This window comes from Pinus tabuliformis, chromosome 4_1 (genome assembly GCF_031772625.1).
Source record: "Pinus tabuliformis cultivar Carrire ecotype Pingquan chromosome 4_1, CPIR1, whole genome shotgun sequence".
NCBI classification, from domain to species: domain Eukaryota; kingdom Viridiplantae; phylum Streptophyta; class Pinopsida; order Pinales; family Pinaceae; genus Pinus; species Pinus tabuliformis.
Window position 1 is genome coordinate 339,672,532 of NC_142303.1, and position 14,730 is coordinate 339,687,261.

The window sequence follows — 14,730 nt, forward strand, 5'->3', positions numbered from 1 at the left end:
TGTATAACGGGCCTGTCATAACTTTACGTATATATTAATTGTATTTATTTTTAAAACTATGGAACCGACCGAAACTTATATGAAATTTATGTGACATTAAACACACAACTGATGAAATCAGTATGGGGATTTTCTTGCTTTAATGGGTACATTAACCCTGCTTAGACTATATCGAGCTGGCTCTTGTACACGGTAACACACAGCAAGAGGATAGATAATGAGGCGGAATTTACATTGGCTTGTGCCATCTGTTTTGCTTTGCATCCGTTGATCCTATTTCGGCAATCCGACAGCGGAGGGAGTTTAGGGTTTGGTCCACTAACCAACTCTTCATGACTGAGCTCTGCAGGATTCATTGTTGTTGTCATTTCTGGATTTCTTGTTGCTCTGCGATGGCTTGGCTTGGAGAAGGCCTCCATCCAACTGTTGAGCTTCCTACGGTTTAAGATGGTAGAGTCAGTTGAAATTATAGCAGCAGGTATCTCTGACGAACCGGTAAAACATGGTTTTCATTTGTTGCATATTGAGGATTCAGCGACTACTTGGGGTTTTTGTCTAGTACCAGTTTTAATGGTTCACCTCCACTGCACAGGGATGGTTCGAGGGTCTCCGGAGGTAGCGGGGAATACTCTATTCCATAGACCATTTCCGAAGGGTAATTTCTTCAATAGTGTAACCCCAAGTTTACGGAGATTTGCCTACAATTTTTTTTTGTTAAGGGTTTTTAGATTTTAAGCTGAATCTTTCAATGTTTAACTAAGTCTACTCTCTGTTACACAGGTGGGCTATTCGACAAGGAGACATTCCCAATTCCGGTAAGAAGCCCTCCTATGGCATCATTTTGTTAGCATATAAAAGGTGGATTTGAGCACATATTGAATTTATTGCTTGTAACCTCTGTGATAGGTAATCCAGTGTATTTTCTCAGATATTCTTTTGAGCATGACTGCGGCCCTTAAAAGCTTAAGAACTTACAACGTCCCAATTTATTTACAGGTTGGGGTTGTTTCCTCTGGTACATAAACTTGATTACAATAAATGTTTACTTATCCAAAAGTAGAGGCCGAATTGTATATGGTTGTCAGTAGACCAGAATGGGTTGTGAACTGCGCATGGCTCTTACAGTTTTTGTGATAATTCTCTAGACTTAGTCGTCTGAGGGTTTTTGGGGGTTTCTCCTCTATTGTAAATTCTTAATTTATTAATACATAGGATGGTTATTTCTGTTAAGTTTGGTTATATTGACATGCTCCAGCTGTCGAGAGTTTTTCCGAAATGCAATACTGTGCTATTTTGAAACTTATATAATCTATGTTGTTTGACAGTTTGTTTTAAAAGGTCTGTCATAACATTTTTGATTTTAGAATGGCAGATTAGTAATTTCTTATTGATTTGAAAGTTAGGCCAAGAATGCCTATGTTTTTCTTTGCTCATGGAATTGATTGATTCATTTCATTTCTCCATAATTCTCCTGCTTAGAATTAATTGCTTTCAATTTGCTACTGTAATAATATGCAGTTAATACATTATTCTAATCCACCATGGATTGATATCTGACAACATGGTTTACGTATATATTACTATAACTTAATATTAGAGTTGGATTCTTTTGGAATCTCGTACCATTTCCTACCGACTATTATATAGAATCCCTGGTAATATTTCATACTGAATATTTCACTGCTATATTGTAAATAACTACTTTTCATACTCAAGAGTAGAGGACTGATTAGTTATTGGATGAACATAATCTTCCATCCTTTACTAGTATTAATGGTTGTTTTTGAGGTTTTCTGTAATGATTGTCTACGATTTTATTTGCAACACTGGTAGCTCTTATTTTTAGTAATAATACACTTCCCATGTTTTACTTTCCTAAGTTTACACTGTTATTCAAATGATTCTGCTAATATAAATTCAAATTGTCAAATTCTACTTAATCATTAGAGTATTTTCGACGATCCAACATTAACTCATAAAGAAGCTTTCTATCATACTTATCTGTTCAACCTATAATTTCAAATACTTCTGGAAAGTCTCTCCTCCCAACCACGAGTCTGGCAATTATGTCCAGACCCTCCCCTGAGCACTTTCCTCGGTTCACAGTTAATTATTTCTATCTATAGTCAAGTACCTTGGGCCTCTGGACTCTTGTCCCGCCTCAAGTCTGGTACTCTTTCCTGATTGTTCTTGAGAAGTTCTTGAGAATTATCCCACTAGTTTATTTCACCCAGCCCTAGAATATCTCCTGTATTCTTTTTCCCCATCTAAATCCCCCTTCAGGGCAGATGGGGAACTCTCTTCTATAACTGTTTCTTTTAATTAATAAAAACAGTTTCTATTTTTGTTAAAGTATCATTACCAATAATTTAGGTAACCACAATATATGTTTCTTGGCCTTCAAGCCTCAGTGATTTAATATTTAACATCATAATGTAAATAAACTTAAAGTAACGGATAGTAAAGATCAACTTAGTAACCTCAGTAATTTTATGCATTTTGGGGTGTTATAGAAGTGATCAAACTTAATTTCAAAAATCAAATTATATTATTGTCTTACTTAATATTTAAGAAGAAAACAAACATTATTAAAATAAGAGTGAATTTTCATGATATTTTTAGTGACACTCAACTTTGATCAATTTCCAAAACACAGTGAGATGAAAAAAATTGTTACATTTGTGACATTAAAAAAAGCCTAAAAAAAAAAATTAAATTACTTGTCTTACATTTATATTAAATCTAATTTTCAAAATATCTTTCACACTAACAACTTTCATGACCTTACAAGTTAAAAAAATTATAATAAATTTAGAACATTTTTCCAAATATTTTTTAAATATAACATTAAATTACCAAAAAAAATCCAAATAATTTTTTATTTTTTAAAATTTTATAGAATATAAAATTTATAAAATATCTCAATCTTAAATAACATTAAAGCTCCTCATCATCTCTTTTTAATATTTTATATAGCATTTTTAAATTTAATTAAAAAAATATTAATATCACAATAAAATAGATAAAAATTTATTTCATTTAAACATTGCAATTATGCCATTGTTAGAGTGACATTTCCATTGGCCAGGAATTTTATAAAAATAATAATTTTAATAGACATTAAAGCTCCTCGTCATCTCTTTTTAATATTTTATATAGCATTTTAAAATTTCGATTAAAAAATATTAAAATCTCAATACAATAAATTAAATGACTACATTTTTTATAAACGTCAAATTTTATTTAAAAATTGCAATTATTCCACTGTTAAAGCCACCTTTCCAAAGATATTCGAGAATCCAAACATATTAAAGAGAAATCAATGGTTACATTAATTAATATAATATTTTTATATAGGGTTATTCTTTGATTTTGAATTTGAAACTAATCCATTTATTTTAATATATACTCATAAATATATGTCTTTTTAGCTTATATTTAAAATAAAATTAACTATTTTTAGATTATTCTTATTTAACTTATACAATTAACTAATATTTATAAACTATTTGGTAACTAATTAATTTATTCATGTATTTACTTAATTTAAATTAAGAATTAAATGTCCCTTTAACTTATATTTTAATTAACTAATTTCTATTAGTTGAGTTATTTTATGATCATAATATATTAACTCGCTTATTCTAATATATATTTATAATTATAAAATTATCCATTTATGTTTATAAGGAAATTAATAACTGATTTTGCTTATTTAAATCAATTATGCCCTTCATAGTCTAGCTAGTTGTTTCCTCGTCAAATCTAGTTGTTATCTTTTTAGCCGTTACCTCATCTGGAAATTTGGTCATGGGATATTCTGCCCGATCTATTTATATTGCATAGCAAGATCATCTCATTCAACTTGTCCTGACGATGAACCACATTGGTTGGTTCAAAACGCGTCGACTAAAATATCTCTATGTGATTTTTCGCCGAAGATTCTTCTCAAAAGAGTTATAACCATTATTTTTTTTTGCTTTTTTTCAACTTTAACAGATTTTATTCATTTAGAAATAGATATCTTTTCCATATTGAAGATATGATTTTGATATCTAGAAATAAAATAAATATTATGATCAAAATTGTTTAAGAATAACTTTTAATTAGTAATAAGAAAAACATTATATAGAAACATTTTTTTCTCTCACCATTACTTCATAAAATGGAGGGTTATAATATTCCAAAATGTTCCTATTCCCTTTTTTTGTTATCATCCATTTACTTTGTTGTGTCACATTTTTAGGTTTGGATAAACTATTGGCTTTCATATTTTTCTCCATGGTCGCATTGAAAAACACTAAATACTTTGACCTCTTCCAAGGAAAAAATAAAAATATATATTGTTGCATGTTTGTTCATCTTCTACTAATTTAATGACAACCTAAGAATGATCTAACACTTTTAAAGCATTATTTTTTTTTTTTCATTTGCTAGCAATAATACTAGTTTCAGTGTCGTTAGTTATACGTAGTTTTTCATCCTTCCCGGATTCCTTCCATAGGCTTAATCGAAGGATTGTCTTCAAGGAATAAAATCCCTCACCCTCTACAATATCAAGATCCCCATGGGATTCCCCATCAAAAAAATCTCAAGGAAATTCCTTTTCTTTAGAAGGACATTTTGACTTCCAAAGGTAATTATACCACCATTTAAGTTCTCTTATTCCTTCATCTATTCTTAAAAACATATATCCGTGATTAGATGTGTAAACCCTTGAAAGAGAAAAGGAACATGCTAACTCATCTTGACATTCTTGGTTCTGAACATGACTCCTTTCTAAACATGATAAAAAACCATTCTGTCAATTCATTTCATTTATTATGGAGCCTAGCTTGCCTACCATGAGACACCCCTACATCCATATTGAACTTGTAATTGGATTTGAAATGTGGGAAAGCATGTAGAAACTTCTTTCCCTTAGTGATTAAATCATTTGTGCTACAATAAGTGACATCTTCCACTCCCAACTGATGCATCCTCCCCAATTCGACTTCGAGCCCCCTCATCCACCTTCTACGCTACTCACCCCCCCCACGCCAAACACTCCAACTCAAAGGAAAAATATTCATAAATACCTTACACATCACTAATACATTATGATTAGATTTGTCAACCCTCCTTTTTCAATATTCAAAAAAATCTAGCTAAATATATTTTTGAATCACCACTTGACACCATAACCTTTCATTTAGAATATCGTTCCAAACACACTTAGATTCTAAACTTTTTGAGGAATGGAAAATATTTTTAAGGTCCCATCCTCCCACCAACTTTTATACAACTAGGGTCTACCATTTTACCCATGAAACCAACCTTTTTTTAGCAACCCTCCTTTTTCAATACTCAAATAAATCTAGTTAAATATATTTTTGAATCACCACTTGACACCATAAACCTTCTTCTAGAACATGCTTCCAAACACACTTAGCTTCCAAAACTTTTGAGGAAAGGAAAATTCTTTTAAGGCCCCATCCTCCCACCAGATTTGATACAACTAGTGTCTACCATTTTACCCCCAAAATCAACCTTTCTTTAGCTAATCCTACCTGCAAAAACTTGAAACTCATCCTTATAATCTTTTCAATTTTCTTTTGGATCCATGGCATAGACATCCAATATATAGGAATCGCCTCAAGAATGGATTTATCAAGAACAGGTCTTCCTCCCCACAATCACCAGTTGTAACTTCAACATGTTAATCATTTTTCTAGTTTGGGTACATGCCAATTAGATTATTATTCCAAATAATTATTTGGGTTTAGATAGAACCTTAAATATTTCATCCCATCTTCCAAATCCATGCATATGTGAGGAAAGATGGATAGACAAAAAGCTTTTTCCTCCTCCTCCAACTTTAAAAATGAGCTTGAAGATTTACTGAAGTTAACCACCATCCCTATTGTATTACAATAGAAATTAAGAAAGTCACACAAATTGGTTAGGTCCTATATATTGCCATTGCAAAATAATAATACATCATATACAAATAAAATATGTGAATTATGTAGCTTCAACCCCATATTAACTTCTTTGATAGTCCTTGAGCTCTTTTATTCCATTAATTATTTGCTAATCCCATCAACCACAAGACAATAAGATGCATCCTTTCCTAATACTCTTCATGCTGAGAAATGGCAATAAGAAATTCCAGTTTAATTTGTCCTTGAATTTAAACTGTGAATTAAAACTGAATTCTATTCTCATAGCAACTTGTAAATCTTATAAGTATTATATGAATTTAAATGAAAGAGGGTAATAAAGCTTTCATATTTCAAATTAAAAAAACTAATTAACACTAGAATTTACATATTCAATTAGATTATAGTGAATTAACTAATTAAATCCCTAATGTTGCAAATTCAATATAAGACATCAATATTAATTCTCAGGATTAATTAAATTTCAAAACTAGTCATTTATTAATCTAAGATCAAGAATACTTATAAAAAAAATTAATCATATTTTATTAATAATAATCTTATAAGTAATCTAGGAATTTAATTTAAATCTTTCTTAATTCAAAATTAAATCATTACTAATTGACAATAGAATTTACATATTCAAATATATTATAGTGAATTAACTAATTAAATCCCTAATGTTGCAAGTTCAATATAAGACATCAATACTAATAATTAAATTTCAAAACTAGTCATTTATTAATCTAAGATCAACAATACTTAAAAAAATAAAAAATTACATTCTAATCATATTTTATTAATAATAATCTTATAAGTAATTAGGAATTTAATTTAAAGCTTTCTTAATTCAAAATTAAATCATTACTAATTAACAATAGAATTTATATATACAAATAGATTATAATGAATTAATTAATTAAATCCCTAATGTTTTAAATTTCCAATTTTTCAATATATTACCAAATTATTTAGATTTTGGCCGACTAAATCTCTTACATTATTCCTTTTCATAATCCATATATATACTCTCAATATTAGCTCCTGGATACATCATTAATATCTTCTTAAATCTATTGATGCATCCCTAATGATGGACTCACTTGGTACTCTGAAACGTTGGATTCATAAAACTCTATAATAGGTCATTCCTCCACTACCTAAAATTCTCCTCACTTGTATGGAATCATTATTTTAAAACTTGTAAATATTTAATTAAGTTTAATTGACTTAATTGACTTAATTAGCCTAGGAATTTTGACTTGGAAGTCTTTATGTTGTCATGTATATGTTCTCCCCAAGTTTTAGGGTTCCAGTATTAGTTTAAATTGAGTTGGAAATTAGATCACTTAGTTTACTGAGTTAAGTTCAGTTAAATTAGTTCTAAGTTGTTTTTGGAACTAATACAGGACTAACAGTTAGTTGGTGCACTAGTGCATCCACTAGTGCTACTCTAGTTAACTGAAGATTCTCTCATGAGAAACTCATGCATGTCATTTTAGAGAAAGACCCAATTGAGACTAGAGTGCAGGTACAATGTACTAGCAGTGGTATTATTTATTGGAGTGTAAATATCATGCATGCATCAGAGATTGATCCTATGTTTGGATTGTGCAGTTTTTGAAGCATGAATTCCCTTTTAATATGGGGTATTCATCCTAGGAATTACGAAAGAGATTAGGGTCTTGGATAGCTGTAGAATTGGCTAAGTGTTGGCCAAGAGCTAGCTTGTGAGCTGAGAGAGTTGAGCATACTTGTGTGGAATTGTTCTAGTGAGAGCAAGCTTTATATCTTCATTCATATTTCTGATAAATGCAATACAGATAGCGGCGTTTTGAGTAGTGGATTTCCTCAGATACATCTTGTATTATGTGCCATTGATTTATCTTCTTCTGGTTCATATTATTTTCATCGATCTATTGGCTTCGGTTGGTTGAAAGTAGAAGTATATTCTTGTACTGTGCTTTACTACATTACATGAGCTTGTGAATCTATAGGATTTTTCTACATGGTATCAGAGCTGAGAACAATATACTAGAGGAGATTTCAAAATTTTGAGTTTTGGGTTACAAGTGAAATTCAAATTTTCAATATATATTTCAGGATCGACGGATGACGTTCTACGATTTGCAACTTGAGTATGCCTTGGAAGGCAGCTCAAATTTTATAGCCTAGAGGAATAGAATGGAGGTTACGCTAGAGGATAATGGCTTGAAGGAATTCGTTGATTAAGAAATTCGTGTGGTGAAGGCAAAGCAGATAATCCTTGAGGGAGTTCAAGACCACATTGTCTCAAGTCTCCATGGAAGGGAAACTCCGTATGCTATGTGGAAAACATTGACGGACTTGTATTATAACAACAGTGACCAAAGGAAATTGGCACTGAAGGAAAACATTAAAAAAATCAAAATGGATAAAGGCGAGACTATTCCAAAATACTTGACCAAGTTCACTCAATGTCATGATGAACTTGGAAGTGTTGGAATCAGGGTTGCCAGGGATGATATAGTGAGTCTTGCTCTTCTAGGACTCCCAAAGAGTTGGCATAGTTATCAAGGCTTTGTCAATGGTTGGGAGAAGTTGTTGGATTGGGAATGACTATGGTCAGATTTGATGCAGGAGGAGATCATGAGGAATGCCAAGGATGGCTCTTCCTCGAAGGCTAATGATGAAGAGAATTGTGCCTTAGCGATTAAGGCGAAGAAGGGGAAAGGGAAAGATTCCCATTCCAAATCAGATTCTTATCATGGAGGTAAGAAGAAAGACATGGTGAAAGTTAAGTGCTTTAATTGTTGTGAGTTGGGCCATTTTTCTACAAATTGTGGACTCAAGAAATCCAAGAAGAAGTCCTCAGGAGGAGTGGCGGGTGAGGCTTTGGCCTCTCAATTTGAATTTCACTTTTCCATCATTGCATGCATGGTGTCATGAATGATGGGAAGTGTATGGTACTTAGACAATGGAGCTTCATTCCACGTGACTTACGACAAAGAGTTATTCCGTGACATGGAGGAGAAATATCTCGAGATGCATATCGAGATGGGTGATGTTAGGTCCCTATACTACTAGTGTAACCCCTTATTGTTACTAGTACAGCCCCTTTATTATATTTTTGTGCCCATGTAGTCCCCATATTGTTATTATTGTGCCCTTACATTATTATTGTTATGTTGGATATGATTATATTATGACCCCTTAGACTCCTATATATAGAAAGGAGGCCTTGTCATTTGTATCATCCAAGAATTGTTCATTTGTGTAATGTAAAGGAGGTTGCCCCCTCTAAGAGACGTATTTTGAAGGCATTTATTTATATTTTCTATATTTTTGTGAGATGGTTTCATTACAGGTGATGACGGGAAGTATAGTGTTATTGGATTGGGCACGATTACTTTTCAGAGGGAGCATGGGGCTCCACTCACCTTGAAGAATGTTATTTATGTGCCCGGACTAAAGAAGAACTTGGTATCCATTTTCATGCTTGCAGATAGAGGCTATGATGTGATCTTCTCGAAAGGAAAGGTGTTCTTTTGACACATACCCACAGATGAAGTAAAGAAGATAGTGATTTGGGTGAAGAATCTCAATAAGTTGGAGGTAGAGGAGTGTGCTTCTTTGATCACAAAAGAAGAAAGGGTTCAGATCTGAGACGTTAGCGAGTTGTGGCAAAGGAGATTGGGTCACTTGCATCATGGGGATTTGAAGATATTGAACCAGATCTCTACTAGTCGTCCGAAAGGTACGCTTGAGCAAGTTGAGACATGCAAGGGATTTACTTTGGGAAAATGCACCAAGTATTCCTTTCATGACAGAGATAGTCGAGCAAAGGCCATTCTAGAGTGTTTCCATTCAGATGTGCATGGACCATTCTCAACATCATCCACAACCAAACACTGGTATTATGTTATATTTTTTGATGACTATTCTCGTAAATGTTGGATATTTTTCATGTAGAAAAAGGATCAAACTTTCACAAAGTTTTGTGAGTTTAAAGCATTGGTGGAGAAAGAGTCGGGCAAGAAGGTTAAATCTCTATGGAGTGATAATGGTGGTGATTATGTCTCAAATGAGTTTAAGAACTTCTGTGTAGCAGAAGGGATTAAATGAGAGTTTATGACACCCAATAACACTTAGAAAAATGGGTTGGCCGAGAGGAAGAACAAAAGTATAGTAGGGGTAGCGAGGGCGATGTTGCATGATCAAGGCCTACCACTACACTTATGGGATGACGCATGCAACATAGTGGTTTATGTTCAAAACCATATCCCATATCAGATACTTGAGATGAAGACACCAGAGGAGGCTTCTTCCGGTAAGAGGCCAGATCTTGGTCACTTCAGTATTTTTGGGTTGTCAGTGTATTGACATGTAACCAAAGATGCATGGAAGAAGCTTGAGTCAAATGCAGAGTTGGGGATATTTGTAGGGTACACCAATACACCTCACAACTATCAGGTGTACTTATCAACCAGCAGGATGACAGTGGTTCGCAAGAATGTCAGATTCGATGAGGAGAAGGCCATGCAAGTTTCTCTTGAGAGGTAGCTTGAGCTACATGTGGATGTGGATATTTTAGCTCCTAAGTTTGAGGGACCTCAAATTGAGGTCGAGCATCCACATGCAGAGGATTTGGGAGTGGAGACATCCACTCAAGCAAAGTCTTCTAGAGAGGGAAGAAAGTGCACCGGAGAGGTTGACAGATTGTTGGACAATCCACAAGAGAATGTGGGAGCACCCACTTCTCAGCATAGGTAGAGGATGTCACCTAAGAGGTACACCGGATACATGTCTCTTATGGGTGAATGGGTTGTGACAGATCCATCTTCCTTTAAGGAAGAAGTGCAGCAGTTGATTTGGGTTAATGATATGGTGGAGGAGTATGACTCCATAGTTCGTAACAGTGTTTGGGATGTGGTTGCGAGGCCGAAGGAGTTGGCTTTACAAGGTAAATAAAGTTTCATATGGTAATTTGGAGAAGCATAAGGCTAGATTTGTGGCTCATGGCTTTTCACAGGTAAAGGGGATTGACTATAATGAGACCTTTGCTCCTATTGCAAGGTACTCATCAATCAGATCTATATTAGCACTATCAACACAGATGTTTTGGAAGTTACATCAGATGGATGTGAAGATAGCCTTCCTTAACGCATAATTGAGGAAGAGGTGTACATAGAGCAACCTAAAGGTTTTGAGACCTTTGACAGTGAGTCGCATGCATGTCGACTCAAGAGAGTGTTACATGGGCTGGAGCAAGCATCCTGTGCCTAGTACATCATGATAGATAGCTACTTCACTGGGTTGGGCTTCACAAAGAGTGAAGTGGTTGCGAACCTATACCACATAGTGGTGGAAGGTAAATTGTTGATCCTTGTACTTTATGTTGATGATCTCATACTGATAGGTGATGATCAACTGATCAAGTCTTTCAAGGAGGACCTTGCTAGAGAGTTTGAGATGAAGGACATGGGGCTCATGCATTATTTTCTTGGCATGGAGGTATGGTAGGGATATGGGGAGTTGTTTGTGTCTCAGGGAATGTATGGCAACGCGATACTCAGGGGATTTCACATGGAGAGCAATAAACCCATGGAGACTCCTCTATAAGGTAACTGGAGGAAGGAGGATGCTAATTCAGGGAAAGTAGTGGAAGATACTATTTACAGGAAGCTTTTGGGTTCACTCATGTACTTGGTGAACACACGACCAGATATGTGTTATGCAGTTAACCAACTTAGTCAAGTGATTGTTAGGCCTACCAAGTTGTATTGGAAAGAAACAACGCATGTGTTGAGATACTTCAGGGGAACTTCTTAGTATGGATTATGCTACAGACAGACAGAGGGAGTGGAGATTCAAGGCTTCACCAATGTAGATTGGGAATGGATTCCATCCAACATGAAGAGCACAACAGGAGGGATCTTTAGTATTGGATTGCACTCAGTTCAGCAGAGGCAGAGTACATGGCTGCGAGTCAGGCAGCAGGTGAGGCCATCTAGATGAGGAAGATCCTGGTTGGTTTATTTGGTCAATAGATGGATGCAACTGTGATTTACTGCGATAATTATAGTTGTATCAAACTCTATGAAAATCTAGTTTTTCATGATCGGTCCAAGCGTATTGATATATGATATCATCATCTGAAAGATTGTGTATTGAGGTGGATTATGGTGTTAGAGTACATTCCCATGGAGGAGAAAGATGCTGGAATTTTGACAAAGACATTGTCAATATGTAAATTCAAGTTTCAAAGAGACAGGATCAGGGTAGCTAATAATCCCCTTCTTGTTGAGAGGGAGTGTTGAGAAATAGCAACAAGAAATTCCAATTTAATTTTTCCTTGAATTTAAACTATGAATTAAAATTGAATTCTATTCTCAAAGAAACTTGTAAATAGTTAATTAAGTTTAATTAACTTACTTAGCTTAGGAATTTTGATTTGGAAGTCTTTCTGTAGTCATGTATATGTTCTCCCTAAGTTTTAGGGGTCCGATATGAGTTTAAATTGAGTTGGAAATTAGATCACTCGGTTTACTGAATTAAGTTCAGTTAAGTTAGTTCTAAATTGTTTTTGGAACCAATAGGGGACTAACAATCAGTTGGTGCACTAGTGCATCCAATAGTGCTACTCGAGTTAACTGAATATTCCCTCATGAGAAACTCATGCATGTCAATTTAGAGAAAGACCTAGTGGAGACTAGAGTGAATGTACAATGTACTATTAGTGGTATTATTTACTGGGGTGTAAATATCATACATGCATCAGAGATTGATCCTATGTTTGGATTTCGCACTTTTGGAAGCATGAATTCCCTTTAAATACAGGCTATTCATCCTATGAATTATGCAAGAGATTAGGGGCATGGAGCGCTACATAATTGGCTAAGTCTTGGCCAAGAGCTAGCTTGTGAGCAGAGAGAGTTGTGCAAACTTGTGCGGAATTGTTCTAGTGAGAACAAGCTTTGTATATTCACTCATATTTCTGATATATGCAATACAGATAGCAGGGTTTTGAGTAGTGGCTTTCCTCAGATACATCTTGTGTTATGTGCCATTAATTTATCTTCTTCTTGTTCATAATTTTTTCATCAATCTATTGGCTTCCACTGGTTGAAACTAGAAGAAGATTCTTGTCCTGTGCTTCAGTACATTGCATGAGCTTGTGAATCTACAAGATTTTTCTACACTTCATTAAAAAACCTAAAGAAGCATCATTGATGAGAACCAAGAAACATGTCACCGTTACATAATTCATCACCCTAGTAATAAAAGGTACCTCAAATCCCAAAGTTTTCATCAATAACCTTAGGTAAAGCCAATTGGCTTGTCATTGGCCTTTGGTAAATCTAGTTTTAACATCGTAGCCTTTAAATTCCTTAATTTAATATTGTAAATGTCACTTTGAGAAACCCAAATAACCTCATGAATTTATAGCCTACGTAGGAAACCAAATTTCTCCTCCAAAATTGTTTTAAACTAAAGGTTTTCACCCTATTTGCCGAAACCTTTACCACTATCTTATCAAAGATACTACATAAATATATCACACATATATCCTCAAAGGAGGATGGAATAACTAATTTTAGAATAAGAGGATCATGAACATTCTTCTACACAAGCTTGAATCCTCTATCACTAGAAGCAATCGAGTTTCCACTAATTCTAGAAAATACATAAAAAAAAAATCCATAGTTCAACTTTCTAGACTTGGAATTTTATCATTCTAAAGACTAGAAGGAGTGGCTTTTAATTCCTGTAGAGAGACCTCTTCAATTAATGATATAATATCCTCTTCTAAGACGAGTGTAGTGAAGTATTGTGTCACTCTAATAACCATTTCATTTAAAACCTTCTTCTACCCTTGAAATTATTACGAAAATGTTCCACCCCTATAGTAGCTAACTCTTTAAATTTGATCAACACCCCCATCTAACTACAAAATATTAAATAGTATTAATATTTATCTTTACCTTTGCAAATTGATGAAAAATCTTAGAATTCTCACTACATTTTTCCAACTAAAGAACCCTACTTTTTAACCTCCAAGTAACCATTTTCATGCAATAAATTGTTGCTAATTTTTTTCTAAATTCCAAACTTTTAGTTTAATTTATCTGAAAAAATACCACTCTGTCTGATTCGTAAATTCTAGCTAGAAATTATTTCACATCTACTAAATTATGTTCATCCTTGTTTTTTTAAATTCACAACGGGGATTACATTCGGAGAGAATACGTGAATCATATGCTTCATCGGAGTTGTTATCGACAATTGTGGTGATCTGAGCATGGAAAATTATATTTTTCGTTGTAGGAGTTCCTATATCGACCCTAGGTAGATGGGCCATTGTTGACTTTTTTTTCTTTTCTTTTCTTTTTTTATTGAAAGTGGGGATTAAATGTTTAGAGAATATGCAGAGCATATTCTTTGTTTGAGTTGTTATCGATGATTGTGGTGATTTGAGCAGGAAAAATTATATTTAAAAGATAAATTAAATTGGAAAACAAGTGTTTACATGGTGCTCTCATTCTCTACCACTTCAAATTCTCTGTAACACCACAACGAAAACCTTACATCGATTCAAGAAAATGAATCGATTCAATCATGCCTGGGAACATGGTTGATGGAATTGAATCGGCCCATCGCACCTGCATCTCACGGTAACTCATTTTTTCTGCAACGATATCTATTCGAGATTAGTCGAATAATGTTTTCACCTTCAAATAAGTTCACAAGAATTGTAGAAATTTTGGTCACCGATAAAATCTATTAGAGCAAGAGTGTTCATATTGTTTACAGTATGTCGAAAGACCTA

At 33.9% G+C, this 14,730-nt stretch overlaps 1 long non-coding RNA gene across 1 annotated transcript; it reads left to right on the forward strand.

Moving 5' to 3' along the window:
- Positions 1–278: 278 nt before the first annotated feature.
- On the forward strand, positions 279–1,075 carry LOC149175664 (uncharacterized). The gene is made up of 3 exons (XR_016258574.1): positions 279–655; positions 781–815; positions 997–1,075. It is a non-coding gene; the product is annotated as an uncharacterized LOC149175664 (long non-coding RNA).
- Positions 1,076–14,730: the final 13,655 nt, after the last annotated feature.